At 38.6% G+C, this 7688-nt stretch overlaps 1 pseudogene; it reads right to left on the bottom strand.

The window, feature by feature from the left end:
• Positions 1 to 238: 238 nt before the first annotated feature.
• On the bottom strand, positions 239 to 1120 carry LOC147462564 (uncharacterized; annotated as a pseudogene).
• Positions 1121 to 7688: the final 6568 nt, after the last annotated feature.

A 7688-nucleotide genomic window follows, 5' to 3' on the forward strand; every position in this document is an offset into this window, starting at 1 on the left:
TCTGATTCTTGGCATACAGTAACAATATCTGATCAGGCTTACAATATCTGACTAACTACTAAAAATCAGACAATACATCCGATATCCGACTGCATATCTGACTACATATCCAACTTTGTATTTACCCTTCAACACATGGCACGCCCTGGTGGTGGATTTTACAAAATCCGACTCGGATCCACACATCCCTTTATCAATAAAGACCAAGTCAAACATAAAATGCCATGATTACAACAGTTCAAACATTGGGTTCATTGGGAACTTCATCAGAATTTGATAAATAATCTGGAACAAGCATAATAGGTTCAGCCATTTCATTGATCCAAAAGTAGCACCAACAACTTCTGCATCATCTGGCACATTAGTAATCTCTTGTTCTTCTGATCTTTGAATTTCAACCAAACCTTCACCAGTACCCCATATCCATTGAAATTCGATGAGCTGATACCTTCTTCTCAGCAAATGAAAAATTTGTAATACTCTTTCCTTTGTTATCCTGAACCTGTTTTTTGTATAAATCTTTGTCTTCCTTTAACTGTTCCATATCCTTTAGTAAATCATCTTCATGGTTACTGACAAACTCTGATATAATCTTCTCATAAGGATGCTTGATAATGGAACTCATCTCCTTTATGAATGTTGCCCACACTTCTTGCATACCTGTTTCCAAATTTTGCCTGAGGACTGACATTTCCCCTTCAGACATAAGAACACCATTAACATATACTTCCTCTTCTCCCAACACCTGTTTCTCCAACTGCTCCAAAGGTTTAATTCTCTTATTCAAAATGTGATTCTCCATTTGCATCTCTTTATTGACAATGGCCAACTGTTGTTGTACTTTTGTTTCCAACTCCCCTATCCAGTCCTTAAACATGTGTAGAGAAATCTTTTGTTTGGCTAACTCATTCTGATGTTCCATCATCAGGTCATGAATTTCCTTCTGATGTGTAACTCTGACAGTCTCCAACTCTTTTCGTAAGGCATTAGCATTGAGAGTTTGATCATGCAAAAGTATTTTGGAAACACTAGAATCAACCACAGATTGTAACTGGGTTTTCATATTCTGCTGTTGTTGATGAATAAACTATGTAACACCTAAAAGCATCTTTTCTGCCATTCCAGCATCTGTTGGCTTGAAAATCTTTGGAGATGGAAACTCATCAAAATTTAGTTGTTTAACTATAGTTTCCACCTCTGCTTTCATTTTCTTGGACAGAGTGAAAGCCCTGCCAAGCTTGACTTGATTTGATGGCACTATATCAGGCTTCTTTTTTGAAATGTCCATGTCCTTCAAAGAGTGCACCACTTCAGGAGTATGCACACTTTTGAGAGCTTCACTATGATTGTATCCTTCTTTAATCATAAACACATAGGTTTTTGCCTTTACCTGATCATTGATTCACTCTGCAGGTACTTGCACTCCACGAATATTAGGGTGTGGTTGTGTATACCCTTCTGCCTTGCCTAAATTAGTCAAAGAAACATCACCACTGTCCAACTTTTGCACATAAGAAAACAATGCTGCCAAGTAGGCACACAACCTGTTGTTTGTTGAAGCTTTCCTCCTCTCATACATATGTGAAGAGAAAACGCGACGAGGAAGGAAATAAGCAAATCAGAATATGAACTCGCACGCTCGAAACGTCAGTTAACTGCTCCTTGCTCTTTTCAAGGTACTCATTAAAAATAGAGCTTAGTGGACAATCATCACACTTTTTGATAAAAGTTTGAAATTTTTTAATAAAAGTATATCTGACCACCATAAATCCAATCCGAAAATCAGACATATTACGAATTCCGACATCTCCACCACACTACACCTGATTTTCCAAGATCTGAATATCCTCCTGATTATCCCCCTGAATAGTCTCCTGAATATTCACCTGAATATCCTCCTTCTGAGTATCAATATCTTTGCACATTGCTACATCCATGAACTCATGTACTTGAACAACTACTATTGTAGGCCAATCTAAATGAGGTGGTTTACCAACAAACTTTTTTAATATGAATCCATTAAGTGGAGAGTCCACTCTTGTCCCATACACATCAACAACAATAAAAGTACCCTGACCCTTATCCTCAACAATCTGATATGGTCCCTTGTATCTTAAAGCTAATTTTCTAGGATGTGGTCCCAATCTAGAGTTATAAAGCATAACCCAATCTCCCACCTGAAAAACTTTGAACTTGATATTCTGATTTACCCAAGCTTTTCTCCTCCTCTGAATTATTTCAGTTATATAAAAACTGACATGTCTATCTTCTTCCAACTGCAACAAATACCTGCTTCTATGTTGAACATACATTTTGGGATTCATTTCCTCAGCACTCACTCTGAGACTAGGTACCACAAACTCCATAGGGACAACTACTTCAAGCCCATAAACTAACCTGAATGGAGTCATACCTATAGTCACTTTGAAATCTGTCCTAAAGGACCACAAAGCTGAATCTAACTTCTGATCCCAATCCTTCTTATTGTCCTACACAATCTTCTTCAGAACCCTAACCAATATCTTGTTAGTACTCTCTGCTTGACCATTGGCCTGAGGATGATAAGCTCTGGATTTTTTGTGCATGATCATATGAGTTTTAGTAAGTTCAGCAATAACAACATTCAGAAAATGAGATTCTCTGTCACTTACCAACTCCACAGGACAACCAAACCTAGTCATGATATTATGATAAAGAAACCTTGCCACACTAGCAGCTGTATTGTCTTTTAATGCTACAGCCTCCACCCATTTAGTACAATAATCAGTAGCCACCAATATGTACTTGCATCCTCTGCTCGTATTTGGCTTCACTGGTCCCACAAAATCTAGACCCCATTTTTGAAAAGTTTCTAGAGGCAAAATAGGATGATCATTCATTCTCTCTATAGAATCAGGTTGACCCATCTTCTGACACACCACACAACTCTTAGCATAGCTGTGAGCATCTTTCAACACAGTGGGCCACCATAATCCTGGTTGTAAAATTTTCGTTCCTACAATGTCTCCAGAAAAATGTCCTCCAGCAGCCCCAAAATGTGCTTCTTGTAAAACAGCTGATTGTTCAAAATCAGGGACACATCTTCTAATGACCTGATCAATTCCTTTCTTATATAAAGCTCCAACAATAACCAAGAAAGGTCTACTTTTTAGTGAAAATTTTCTTCTCTGATCTGTAGAAAAGTCTGATGGCATTGTACCAAATTGACAGTTTGAACATCAAACAACCAAGCATCAGGCAGATCATCAATAACACCTGTAGGCTTTTCACATGTTTCAATCTGACTTAAATAATCTGCAATAGCATGATCCTTGCATGGTGTATGAATAATAACAAAATCAAATTCTTGCAATAATAACATCCATCTATCCAATCTTTCTGTAAGCAATGGTTTTTTTATTAAGTAAAGCAAATCCTGACGATCTACATGGAAGATCACCTTGTTGCACAACAAGTAATGCCTGAATTTGGTCAAAGCATACACCATGCCCAAAGCTTTCCTTTCAGTCACTGGATAGTTTCTTTCAGCAGAGGTTACACACGAGAAGAATAATATACAGATCTGAACCATCCCCTGACACCTTCCTGCATCAATACAGCTCCAACAGCCACATATGAAGCATCCACAAAAACATGGAAAGGTAAATTCCAATGAGCAGCCTGTAGAACAGGAGTAACTGATATCATATTCTTCAATAGTTGGAAGGATCTTTCCTGAAAATCAGACCATACAAAAGGTACATGTTTCTTTGTCAAATGAGTAAGAGGCATGTGTAACTTGGCTAAATACCTGATATAACTGCTATGCCACTTAACATGTCCAACAAATCTACCCAACTCCTTAACATTTGTAGGAGCCTTTGCTGCCTGAATTACTTCCATCTTCTTATCATCAATGGACATCCCCTGATGAGATACCACATGACCCAATAGAATACCACTCTTTACTGCAATCACACTTTTGTAAGGATTGAGACACATTCTGAACATTCTACACCTTTGAAAGCATAACCTTAAATGGTGCAAATATAAGTCCTTTTTTCCAAACACTGAAAAATCATCCACAAACACCCTCATAAAATCCTACAAATAGGGCTCAAAAGTCTTATGAGTTGTGTAATTGAAAGATGGTGGACAATTCTTTACCCCAAAATTCATGACAGCAGAAGCATAAGCCCCCCATTCTGTTATAAAAGTTGTTTTGTGCCTATCCTTCTTAGCCATATGAATCTGGTTATACCCAGAAAACCCATCCAAAAAACTATACATTTCCTATCCAGCTACTGCATCCAAAATAGCATCACAAAAAGGCATAGGGAAAGGATCAGTAATAGTTGCTGCATTTAATTTTCTGTAGTCCACACAAACCCTGATTTTCCCATTCTTTTTGGGAACCACAATAATAGGAGACAACCATGTGACTTCATGGATAGGTTGTATAAGCCCAAGAACTAATAACTTGTGGATTTCCTGTTTTACTTGAGCTGCAAAATTAGGGTTCATTCTGTACCTTTGTTGAGCAATAGGTAGTGCATCCTCCTTGAGATTAATATGATGTTGATGTAGATCAGGATCAATCCCTTTAAGATCAAAATAATCCCAAGCAAATACATCCTTAAACTCCTGTAATAATTGCAACAAGTCCTGTAAACATTGACCATCCACATGTACACTGACCTTCACCATTTTAGGATCTTCTTCAATGCCCAAATTAAGCTCCTTCAACTCATCCTATTCAACTCTCTTGGATTTCCCAAACCTTTTATTGTACAACTTCTCCACCATATCTTTAGCCTCCTGTTCTTCCTGTCGACTTACCTCCTTAGATGTAGAAGCCACACTATGATCCATCATCCTTAATATCTCAGCTCCCTGAATTTCTTAACTTGAAACATGTGCTTATTCCCCAAACTCTGATTCTTCATCCTTCTGAAAAATACCCTCAACATCCACCTCAAATACTGGTATAATTGTAGGGTTCTTCTTCCTCATCATCCTCCACCTCATCTGCTAAATTAATCGATTGGGCAAACATGGGTCTCTCCTTGCCTGAAATTTACTTCCTCCCAAGCATAGGGATAGTAAGAACCTGTTTACCTTTGGTAAGAAAAACCTGATTCTCCCCCCAATCCTATTTCACCTTGGCTAATCTAAACCAAGGTCTACCAAGAAACATCTCATAAGAACTATGCCCTTCTTTCATCTTGAGTACCACAAAGTTCACCACAAATTGCATACCTGATATCAACACAGAAGTTTGTCTTAAAATTCCAACTGGTTGCACCTGTTTGATCAACCATTTTAACCTGGAAAGGTGTTGGTTCTAATTTTCCCAAATTCATAGCAAGATACACAGATTCAGGTAATATGTTCACTCCAGATCCTCCATCAAGCAATACCTCTTCAAATAGTCTTCCTTGAAAAAGTCACCTGAATTACTGGTACTACAAAATCAACATCAAAAGGGTGAATAGAGTGAACACTTGGTTCAACAATGGGTTCTGAGGACAATTCAGCTCCTCTTCCCAACAATTTATTCAACAATATTTCCCTGAAAGCTGGAACCAAACACAGCATCTGATCTAAGGACAACTGCAAAGGAGAGTTGATCAGTGATTCAAACCTATCCCTTGTTTCACCTAAAACTTGCACCTCCTCCCTGTTAAGAGATGAAGATTCTTCTAACTCGAAAACTCCATTATCCAAAACCTGATGTCTTTGATCCTTTTCCACCTGTTGGTGCCCCCTATCTTTGATCTCTTTTTGTTGTTTCTAGTCAATAGGACCCTTGGCCTTGGACCTAGTTACTGCCAAAACCTCAATTCCCTCAAAGCTCAAATCAGAATAACTGTTACCTGCATCCTCATCAGGTATTTCCTCAATAATAATAGAGGAAGCTGGTCCATATACATGTGCTGTAAAAATTGGAATGTCAATAATGATAACATTAGCCTGAGCCTCAGGCGGATTCTGAGGAGCTGGGGGTGGTCTTGCGTGTTGATTGTCCTGATTATAAGGTACAATAGGTATCCTCCTTTCTTATTTTTGTTTGACCCATAATTCGCATCGGATTCCTACAAAATGATTAGGATCTCCACAATACACACAAGGCCTGACTCCTTGTTGTCTCCTCTGATTATTATCCTGATTTCTGCCTGGCTATCTGGGAGGTCCCTGAAATGGTGGTCTTCCTCTGAAAGGAGCCACCTAAATGACATCAGCCATATCCCTACCCCTACCCACATTGGGAGGTGGTTTATTTCTCTGCTTTGGATTATACCAACATTGAGCAGTGGTATGCCCATCCTTTTCACAAATTTCACAAAATCTCTTGTCACTTGAAGCAAGAATAGAATAACCTATACCCTTCAATTTCTGCACCAATTCATCTTCAGCATCCTTCTTATCCTTTTTCTTACCACTGCTTGGAGACCCCTTTTTCTTCCTCACTTTACTTTTTCTACTGTCACTATCAGATGAAACTTAAGACTGAGAATCTGACTCTGAGTGTTTTGTTGATGTAGACTCACCATTGGAATCTTAACTCTTCCTGCTTTTGGACTTAGTCATGCCCAACCTTTTCTCAACTCTAGAGGCAACTGCCACCAAATTGTCAAAACCACGTACAATATCAATACTTTCCACAACATTCTTCAAACCTGTCCTTAACCCTTTTAGAAAGTACCCTGCCAACATTTTATTAGTGGGCCTCTCATTACCTTGAAGCCTCTCAACCAAAATCCTGAATTTTTGGGCAAAATCTTCCACCAACATTGAACCCTGTTTAATTCTTCTAAGTTTACTCAAAACATCAATAGGAGTTTTCTCCTTTCTAAATCTTTTTAAGAAATCAACTTTCAACTCATAATAAGTTGTAAAATGAGCAACACCATATTGGCTAGACCAACTCATATCCTTACCTTCCAAAGTAGCTGCAAACTGCTGTAATTTGATATTATCTGGGAAGATACCCTGATATCCACTAGCCTCCCACCTGGTTTCAAACGAGCTACCCACAACACAGAGGAGCGGCCGCATTTCTCTTGTATTGTCCGACGGATAGGGATTTCAAAATGACGTGATCACACTATAATTTCAGGTTAATAACAATAGAAATGCAAAATAACAAATATTATGTTAATTGACATTCATCTTTTTTAACCTGCAAGGAGACTTGGAGACCGGGTCGAGGCCCGCCGGGCTAAGTAAATAGCCCGCCGGGTAAAGCAAATTTCCCGTCAGGCCCGCCGTGGCTATATAAAGACGATGCCGGTGCCTTTTTTTTAACAAGAGAGGTACATTGAAAAGTCTTCTTCACCAAACTTTCTTGCAGCTTTCCACATTCTCAAAGCAGTGTAGCAGTAATTTTTTAATCCTTTCCTTATTTTATTGATGTTTTTTGCGTTAAAACTTAAAGGTATAAAATTTCTTTTATCAAATCATCGTACGTGGATGCACTAGAATATGGTTGCAATTGCGGCTAGGTGTGTCGTTGCAAAAGCATACGATGATTATGTTTTATATTGCTCCCAGTCATTCATGCTTCGGCACATGATTGCAATTGCGACTAGGTGTGTTTCTGCTAGAATGAAAGGAGTATCTGTTTGAAAGAAGTCACCGTGCGTGGATGCACTGGCACATGGTTGCAATTGCGGTTAGGTGTGTCATTGCAAAAGCGTAGGGTGACT

Source organism: Adiantum capillus-veneris, chromosome 2, assembly GCF_014529385.1.
Source record: "Adiantum capillus-veneris isolate H3 chromosome 2, ASM1452938v2, whole genome shotgun sequence".
NCBI lineage: Eukaryota > Viridiplantae > Streptophyta > Polypodiopsida > Polypodiales > Pteridaceae > Adiantum > Adiantum capillus-veneris.